Source organism: Cyclopterus lumpus, chromosome 14 (genome assembly GCF_009769545.1).
Source record: "Cyclopterus lumpus isolate fCycLum1 chromosome 14, fCycLum1.pri, whole genome shotgun sequence".
NCBI lineage: Eukaryota > Metazoa > Chordata > Actinopteri > Perciformes > Cyclopteridae > Cyclopterus > Cyclopterus lumpus.
This window is the reverse complement of record NC_046979.1, coordinates 8,753,161-8,763,557: the sequence shown is the minus strand read 5'-3', so window position 1 is coordinate 8,763,557 and position 10,397 is coordinate 8,753,161.

Below are 10,397 nucleotides of genomic sequence, written 5' to 3'. Positions count from 1 at the left end.
ATAAATCATGTGTTCTCAGCCAAGACCTCAGAACAAGCTGCAAGCTGACAATTGAGTGATCAGTTCAGAGACCTTTCTTGAAATAGCTTCTTCTAGAGGTCGAGATCCAACGAGCTAGTATCATGAAGACCTTTATGTTCGTGCTGGTATCCGCTGTGGCGCTGCTGTTCACTTCAGCTCTGGCCCGTCCTACTGAAGAGAACCACAACCTGAAAGAAATAATTGACCTGGCCGAACGATACAACAAGTCTCTCCAAAGGGTAAACAATCGGCTGATGACGCACAACTCTTTTCCTCTTCATGTAATTGTTCTTAAACAATTTCTTGGTGCATGATCTTGTAAAAAGCTGCCTAAACTAATAAATTGTCCAATCTTTCTTTGTGCTGCAGGACTCATTCGTGGAGAACGTCTTGGGCCTGGCTGAAGCTGGATGCAATGTGAGAAGAGTGTTGCGTCTTTGAAGCATTGTTGCTTGTAGTTCAAGTGCTGTGATTTATTTATTTTTCTGGCAAAACTAATATAACTTTTGCAGTTAAGACAGTAGCACTGTTATTTTGACTTATTTGGGTTTGTCTAATATCCATTCTTTGATTTGCAACTGAAGAAGACAAATTACGATGGCCATTTTACATCATTTGTGTAAAATGGTTTGCCCGGGTTTATTTTGAATAGCTAATGTATTCTTGCTTATGTTTTCCATACAGAATAAGTTCCTCTGCAAAGTGCACGATATCCTGGAAAAGCATGACAACTTCACTAAAAGGAGGAACCAGGAGAAGATTGTGAGAAACCTGAAGTATTATATCGATGGGACAAAGGTAAAAATTTCCCTTTGACATCACATTTGCAAAATGAGATGTCAAATCTGTGTTACGAAGGCTAAGCATACCACCCACTCTCTTTAGATGGAGCAAATGCAGCACATTAATAAATAAACATTAATGCAAGGTAGTGCGCTGAACCAATTATATTTATTGTCTTTCAGGACAACTGTACTGAGCTACTAAAGAACGAGCCAGCTCCCGTCCGCTGGACAACTGTTCCCGATCTTCTGGAATGCCTCGTCAAATGTGTCCGGATGATAAACTATGAACGAGTAACGAAAAGCAACGCCTGAATGCCTCCCAGACCTGCCACCCAACTGTCAATGTTGAGTCCTTGAGTGTTTGATTTATTTCAAACAAGTTTTTCCTGATTTTCTTTTTGGGTTACAAGCAACTATATATACAGTGCATTTACAAAGATTTTGTATTATTATTTTCAAGCAAATTTATGTCTGCAGTTCCTTGGCACAACGTACAGCCAGTACAGCACAATGCATATTGTAGTAAACTACAACACAATGTTATAATTAGTAATTTAACAGTTTTTATTCAGCACAGCGGTCCCGGTAGCGACTTGATAAAAAGGTCTGGGCTCAAAGTAGAAAATGAACCATGGGCGTTGTCATTCCCAGATCTGCGTCTCCAAATATACCTGCATATTTATTTCATTGTTTTCATTTTATTTATAATAAGTTAAAATTCCTAAATATATGAATTACATATTTATTGTAATAATACCATACAGCATTGAAGTAAGTGTATACAGAAAAATAAATTATTTCTCATGAGTGGAGTGTGTATGGAAATGCTTTGTTCTATATTAATAAACATTTGCAGAAAAATACTTTTCATCACGATTATTTGTGTGCATTGCGTTGATTTTTGCTGTACTTTTGACAAGTTATCTTTTCTTATAAGTGACATTTAACTAGACGTTTGTTGATTTCAAGATGGATTAAACCTGGATGTTAGCAATCAATTTACATGGAGTATTGCATAATTTAAAATATAGGCCAAATGAAATGAAAAAGAGCACTGGCTGCTAATCTAGCTGGTTGATCATGTCCTTTGATCAATATTATTATTATTTTTATTATTTTGTGTTGAACTGACTAAGGGAACTATGTTTACAACTTGCATTGGACAGCAATACAAAATGAATAGTTTACCGGACATTTCCGCATGCATGCAAGTGGCTTAGATTCTGCTGAGTCGTGATTACACCCTGATATCTATTTATCTGTAAAAGCAATGAAACCGCTCTTCCGCTTAACAGTTGGCGAGTGTACTGCAAGCAGTACATGATAGTTGTCCCAATTTGGAACTATGACAAACACCTGCAAAGGACCTCTGCTAATTAAGTCCATGCTAAATTGATACATCTCCTAAGTGTGTGCAGCCGGACTTGAGTGTGTTTTTTGTTTGTTTTATGCCAAAAGAAGGGAAATAATACTCAGCCGTATGTGCCATTCATTCACTTCCTGAATCTGACCGATCGGCGGTGGTTGCCGGAATGGTTTGAGTGAATGGTGCTAGTTGCTCATCACACATGCCATTTTCATGTCAAAATGGCATGTGGTGTGAGCAACAACATGGCAAAGGTGTGAGCAAAGCAAGTATGCACCTTGTGTTCTGAGCCGATACCTGCAGAAAAAGCTGAGTAATCAGTTTAAAGGCTTCTTGAAATGGCTTCTTCTCGAGGTCAACAACTATCGAGCTCGTATCATAACGGTATTGATGCGTATTGAACGCAGGTGTTGCCAGTACTCTTCACATGCTCAAGTCCGATGCTGTCCAGCTAAATCTAAACAGGATATACGACCTTGCTGAGAAATGCCGAGCATCTATCACTAAGGTGGGAACTGTGTTCTTGTTTTGGGGACTTCTCCATTTATTGATGCATCATCTTTTAAAAACATGTTATGTGAAAAAGAAAGCAGCTGTGTGAAGTAGTAATTGAACTCATCGTGTGTTGCAGGAACTGTCTGTGAGATGCATCTCATCCCACTGAAGGCAGCCGCAGATGTCAGCTGTTATGTTTTTGACACTTTGTTGGTTGTAGTTCATGTGCCTGTTTGGTAAAGGAATAATCGTAGTAGGAAGTAGCACCAGAGTGCTTGGGATGCACCGTCCATGATATTAGAAATACTGACGTTGTGAGTCCAAATTCCCCTTTCGCAGAAACCATTATCTGTAGATTTTGGACTAAAAACAATGACATTATAAAATATTTAGTTTAAAATACTTCACAGAACAACAGTGAACCAAAAATAACAACAGCAAATCAGAGGAAAAACAACATGGTGGTTGTCTGGTCTGAATGCTATATCCAATACACTATAAATGCTTATGTATTACATTTTTACTGTATTTAACATTAATTATTAAGCTACGACTGTTGAATATATTTGAATAACATGTATTGTAATGATATCATACAGCATTGAAATATAATTGGAGGGTGAAACTGTAAAATACATCTCATTGCCCTTAAATGTAGTGTGACATGTAACCAAGTGTTCCAGAAACGCAGACAATTATTTATATTTACCTTGTTGTATTCTAACACTCTCAAATTAAACTCAAAATATATTTGGCAAAGTTCATTAGGAATAGTCGACACCAAAATAAAAAACAGAAAAAGTCGAATGATACTCGAAGTTGTAATCAGTTGATTATTTACTTTTCGATAGGACCAGGGTGGGGAGAAAGCACACGATACAAGTATTATTTTATTTATGTGCGTGCAGAAATAGCAATGCGAGAAACGTTTAGAAGTTCAAGCGATTGCTCAAAGATTCATGACTCTGTAAACCATTCTGCCCCCAAAGAACTTCTGAAGAACCCTGTTTTCGTAGAGTGCACTCAACCAATCGGTGCGCCCCAGAAATACATTGTGTGTAGATGCTCTGCGCCTGGCTGTGGTGGGCCGGTTGCCTGGCGGAGGAGCTCTCTGGGAGGAACATTCTCCACCACTCTTTTCCCCCTTGCCTTGGACAATGTACCCGTCACTCAGTGACTTGATGCAATGTGAGAGCTATGGGGAGGCTTGCTGTTGGCGGTGGTTGAGTCTCTGTGTGTACACGGGCTACTGAACCGTGCCTCCCTCATTACTAAGTAAAGAGAATCACTCTCCTTTTCAACAGTTCTTTTTATAGAACCGTTGGAATATTCCCAAATACTTTTCCTCCCAGGCTTTAAAAAAATATTTTTTTTGGAATGACTTCAAGCAACGCTTGGCCTTTTTCTTGTCGACCATATACTTTACTTCAGTGCAGTGATGGAGCAATACATCATTACAAGTAAAAGCTATGCATAAAATAAAGATAAGTATTACTAATAGTTTAAATATCAATGGTACAAACTACTCATGACGCCTGTCATTATTATTACTCATTCATAAACATAAGCAGCATTTTAACGCTGATAGCCGGTCTATAAATAGGCTTGGATACATTCCACCACTGCTGATAAACGTGTGTTGAATGTATATGTAGGAGAAAGAACATACTTTGATGGTGCAGAAGAAGGAGAAGAAGAAAAAAGACTCTTGTTGCTTGTTGAATCTGAGGCCCACATGCACTAGATTTAAAGCAACCTGAGTTACCAGTGGTATGCTGTGGCCTCATTAAAGGATGAAATAAGATTGGTTTTGTCCTGTTATCGTGTTTACCAATCCAAACCCCATGTGGGAAAGTTTGAAAGTATGCAAATTAGCTGGAATCGCCCAAAGGCAATTTAACCTGAACCGTTATTCAACCATATCACACCATCTTTGTTCTTACCTGATCCGATGGGTTTTATTTTGACAACTGAGGGATTCTCATTGCGCCGAACGCCTCGATTCAAATCTTTGCTCACTGACCTGCATCGTGTAGACATGAATCTCTCTTGGTGTGCAAAAGGCAAAGCTGATCACGATCATTACTCGTATTTAGAGTGGCTTGATACATACCGTGATGTGCCCTTCTTTTTGCTTGATGATATGCGCTCAACACCGGCTGACTGCTGCTTCTTTATTGTGTTCCTGGCTTATTAGCCTCGGGGCTGTCTTCAGGGCCTGGGGCCAGTGGGAGTAGATGGGGAGGGGGGGCTGAATCTGCTAGGGGACCTCCTTCAGGGGCCCCACTGTGGCTGGCTTGTCTGTCTTCAAAAGCACAGCCCCGTGGAGGGAGTGAGGGAGAGAGAGAGAGAGAGAGAGAGAGAGAGAAAGGAAGACAGTTTGCCAACAGTGGCGCTGCCATTGTTGTTTTCCCATGAGCCCTCAGTCTGCATGGGTCTGAGGTGGCAGAGCGTGTCAACACCGAGCTGCTTTTCACTTCCTTGTTTACATGATTTCCTCCAACCCCCCACCCCCCAAGGCTGACAGAAATACACAGTGCTATCAAATGATGTGTTCCTATCAGATGTTGCATCCTAATCTTCTGACAAATTATGACGTTATAAACAGCCGGATTATTATTCATGTTCATAAAAATGTATATAATGGTATTCAAAATACAGAATGTACTGTATGTTTCCACGGCCTACTATACTTTTAATATTCTGAAGAGGACTTAAATAGATTATTTAATCAACAGTAATCACACAACATATTTGTTATCTATTTTAATAACAACTTCCTCTGCTGCCTTTTTCTTTTCTTTTTTGTTCTTGGCTTTCTGGTGTAGCGGACATTTAACAGTGGGTGGCAGCAATCACCCAGAGTTGCATCTACATACTTGTAAATGAAACAAAAAAAAGACGACGCAGCAGCAGCAGCAGCTCTCAACACGTTTATTTTAAGAGGGCGATTCCATCTCTCTTTTGTGTGCATGATTGCATCCTCGCGTACAAGTATTCATATACAAAATTATTCTATATTCATATTCAGTTTCTCTTGAGCACAAATTCAAAATCAACATAAAACACGAGTGAAGAGCACATTAAAGAGCCGTGGAAATGGCCTCCTCGTATCTCGTCTCCTCCTGGCTGTGTGTCCTCTGGGTGCTCCTGCTGTCACGGAAGTTTAGTGTCAGCACGGTTCGGACCGGCAGGGACGCACTCACCTTGACATGATCAACTCGGAAATGAAAAGAACGAAATCCACACAGTCAGAATGACAGATATGTCAACCAGGGATTTGGGCTTATTCTTTCTTTTCTTCTCTCTTCCACTCTTCCCTTCACATGTCTTTTCTCTCTGGCTTCCCTTTCTTTTCCTACCCATATCTTCCTCCTCCCTTTCTTTCCTCCTTCCATCCATATGTTCTGTCTTCCCTCATCGCGTTCCTTCCTATTTCATTTCCCTCACTGCTTCCTTCTGTCTTCATTGCGCATCGTTCTTTATCTCTTTCATATTCTCTTCCCGACTGGGATCACTCCTTGACCTCTTCTTCTGTTCCTCAACTCATGCCTCCCTCCAACAACTCTCTCCTTCCTCTTTTTCACCCGTCTCACCCATTCTTCCGTATCTACTTTACACTAGAGCCACATTTTCTTGGAGAGGATTATTATGTTCAGCAGACTGTGTGGTGATTATATGTTCATCTAGTCTAATCTGAGTTTGTGTGCAGACCCGCACCCGACCAGCTAAGTGCTGTGTAGGAAAAAAAAATCACGCCACAGTGAGTTATTTCTGGCTGGGTTAATCTTATTTCTCTGGGCACTTTGATAATGGAGAGGACTTGAATAATGAATGTAGTATATAATACTGTTCTTCAGGCCCACTGAATGAGTTAAGCAAGTATACCTATAAGTGAGTTTCTGTGAGTGTCTCTAATATAGTGCCCTGCGTCCTCCTTTGTCCTTTCAATGCCTTGTTCTTCTTATTTTGTATTTTTTGGAAGTATAGAGCAACACATATACACTTCAGCAGATAAGAATACTACAATGACAGAATGTTATGATGAAATACAAATCACACAATTATCTCTAACATTCCTGATCAAGAAGGGCATGTGTGTGTGTGTGCGTGTGTGTGTGTGTGTGTGTGTGTGTGTGTGTTTGTGTGCGTGTGTGCGTACGTGCTCACATCTCAGTCGTCTCTAAATAATGCATGGTGTGTTAGTTAGCAGATAATTTGACCTGACACGCACACACACACGCACACGCACACACACGCGCACACACACGCACACACAGGTGTGCCAATCAGGTCCTACTCCAAAGTGAAGTAAAAGTTTGCATTTAAAACTGTATTTTAAAGTCAAAGTAAAGGTACTTAAAAGTATTTTTACTACGTATTATCAACATAATTTACATAACTAAGTATAAAACTAAAAGTACAGACTTTTGCAGGCAAAAGGACCTCAGCTTCAGAGTTATTATGTTATGTCATATATCATTGATGATGCATTAAATAGCATTTTAATATAACAGATAGCCTCGGTGGATCTTATTCTATATACTTTTGGGTCGTTTAATTTCCTGCCATAATAACAATGACGTATTGTATTTTTTTAGGTTTTTAAGATCTTAATCTGCAAAGTACAAAAAAGCCGAAATATAAAGCATTGCCATTCAAATAACATCTCTATACCTTTAATAGTCTTTCTTGCCGTGATATGAAAATAATCGTATATAATGTGCACAAGGGAGAAGGGAATGGAAGCTACAGATGGACAGCGTCTCCTCCTAAAGACACCCATCACCCCGTCCTCAAGTTTCTAGAAAGTAACACAATCTCACTCTGTGTGTGTGTGTGTGTGTGTGTGTGTGCGTGTGTGTGTGTGCGTGTGTGTGTGTGTGTGTGTGTGTGTGCGTGTGTGCCCATACTTGTACTGCACACAGGTGTGCGTGTAGACTTCAGGAGTAGTTTGGTCCCGAGCTGGTTTGTCTTCTGATGATAATAGAAGGAGACTAATAGAGCTGCATGTCTCCCTTCGCTCTGGTCACATTCTCATTTGTTGCTACTGGCAATGAATGAATTATTGAGTTTGGGGTGTCTTGGCTCCGACCCCTCCCTCGTTGCATTCCCTCACTCTGTTCCCAAAGATGACAGCCACCTTGTGTGTGTGTGTGTGTGTGTGTGTGTGTGTGTGTGTGCGTGTGTGTGTGTGTGTGTAATGTGTGCTTTCATCCTCATTCTGTCAAAAAAGGTCTTCCCTGCATGAAAACATCTCAAGCACCCCCTCTCTCTCTCTCTCTCTCTCTCTCTCTCTCTCTCTCTCTCTCTCTCTCTCTCTCTCTCTCTCTCTCTCTCTCTCTCTTTTGTTTGTTTGTATATCTCTCTTCATAATCTTAACTCAGCTCTCTTTTTCGTTTTAACTATATTCTTACTTGCATAAGGCTTGATTCAAAACGAGTTTTCCTCCTTATCATAATGCATAAATGGGATCTAACACACCTCCATTATTGCATGAGAAAGTGCAATACACCTTTGAGCTGCTGCTGAATAATTAAAGTGCCCTCAGTCGCCACATGCCGCTAACGCTTACCAGCCTTCAGCTCAACTTACCACATAGCGAGTACGTTATGATATCAATACTGGTATTACAAAGATCAATTATTCACACGGCGAGGCTCCTTTTTTAACCTTTGCATTACGTCAGAAACACACAAAGATATGGGGCGTTTGAGGCCTAATTGTTATCTTTCTTAGAGGGTTTGATGATATTTAAATGGCGAAACACCGTCTGAAAGATGTCAAAAATATATATTTCCAAATAGATCAAAGTTTGGAAAGCGGGCTAATATAATAACAACATTTAACATTCGCATTTTTTTTCTGCCTGCCCTTTAAAAAAAAAGAAGAAAAATTCATTTTAACGCCATAAATAAAAGACTGTGATTAATCACATCTCAGCATCAAAGAGAATATTAATAAGAGCCACAAACGTTTCCGCCTAATTGCGAAGTATTGATCCTCTGGCTGAAACAACCCTCCGACAGTCTCACTGGGAAAAGCACACAACCGCTGGTCATGTTGGCTCGGATGATTCCGGTGGAAGCTTTTTATCCTTCTAATTATTTAACACAAACGTGTTTGGTTAATATTAGGAGAAAAGGGGCCATCGTTGTGAGCGGATACACAGAGATAGAATTAATCAGGAATTCTGCGTAAGAGTTTGCGATTATTTTGAACCATAATAATAATGATAACAACAATAATAGCAATTCATAATTGCAATGTTGGCCTAAATGGATACAGAAGTACAGCCGAGTGAAATTGTGCCCCGATCCTCTGAAGTAAAATATGTAAATACACATATGAGTATATAATAAAAGGGAGAAATACTTACTTAGTCAAAAGAGCAAAACAATAAATTAAAAAATGTAGAATAAAAAGACTTTAACGTCCCTCTTTCCTCGCTGAACATGTTGTGTATCCAGCTCGTCTCTCGAGAGAGTTTCCAGTCAGACTTCTACTCCCAACGCCTCCGCATTACTTTGTTTTATACCAATATATAATTAATATTGCATCGTCATTACTTAATAATTTCAAAGCCCGTGCAGGAGATAACCCGGTGACACGAGGTCATCCATAATTAAAAGCGCACTAATCAGAAGGGCCTTCAGCAGCGCCTCGACGACGCGCATTCAGCGCTGCGCCGCGTGAAAACCGAGGCCCTTTATTTTTCTGTGGCGTTTATATCATGTACGACAATACATTTTTAATCCCAGCAGAGATTTGGGGAGTCATAAATAAAACAGCCGGGTTGAATTCCCATGAAACAAACAAAGATTGCGGTTCAGGGTGTAGAGGAACTTTGTTAGACAGTTCATAACCTTTTCTTTTTGTCTATAGTTAAACTCTTTCTATGCCGCATTTATATGCCTATATGATCTAAATAAAACACAAAACGTCGCTGCCCCATTGATTTTCTTAAAAATAACCAATAATTTATTAAGTTTAAACTTCACACATTTTTAAAAGTGAAATCAAGAGTGAGAAAAAAATAAATACTTAAATTAGGTGATACTGTATATATCTGGGCTACATAATAATTAGAGCTCACCTATAATGCCCCAAAACATGTTCACATCAAAATACTAAAATATAGCAGCAGCCAAAGCCACATATATGTGCCTCATATGACGGTGTCATTTCCATTTCTAAATAATTCAAGATAAACAGACTCAGTGTGTCGTGAAATTGCATTACTGTAATTATTCATATTTGTGCGTAAATGACCTTCAGACAGTTCACGAGGAGGTTTTAAAAAAAAAAAATGTGTGGTTTAAAAATGTGAATTTTCTTGTAACCCCTCATCTTCAACTCACATTTGTCTGAATTAATAGATACAAAAATACGTGAGAACACAGTTCAAGTGATGCACGTGTGAGCCAGTGACGTGGAGGATCAACTCAACCAACATTACAAAAGATTACCCATTATCATCATCTCTTTCTCTTTTAAAATATTCACACAGCATCAGTTTTACACCACTGACAAATAAACCGCCCATGCATTTATAGCCTCAAATCTTCATTTCATTATTTAAAAAAAAAAAAGTGAGTTTATATCCCTGAATGTGACAAACTGTCAGGGTGGATTTGCTGAAAGTTCATATTTAGTGTGTGCAAGATACACGATCAACAACATTAAAATCACCCTGCTCACAGATCTATAACACAATAATGTATGAGTGC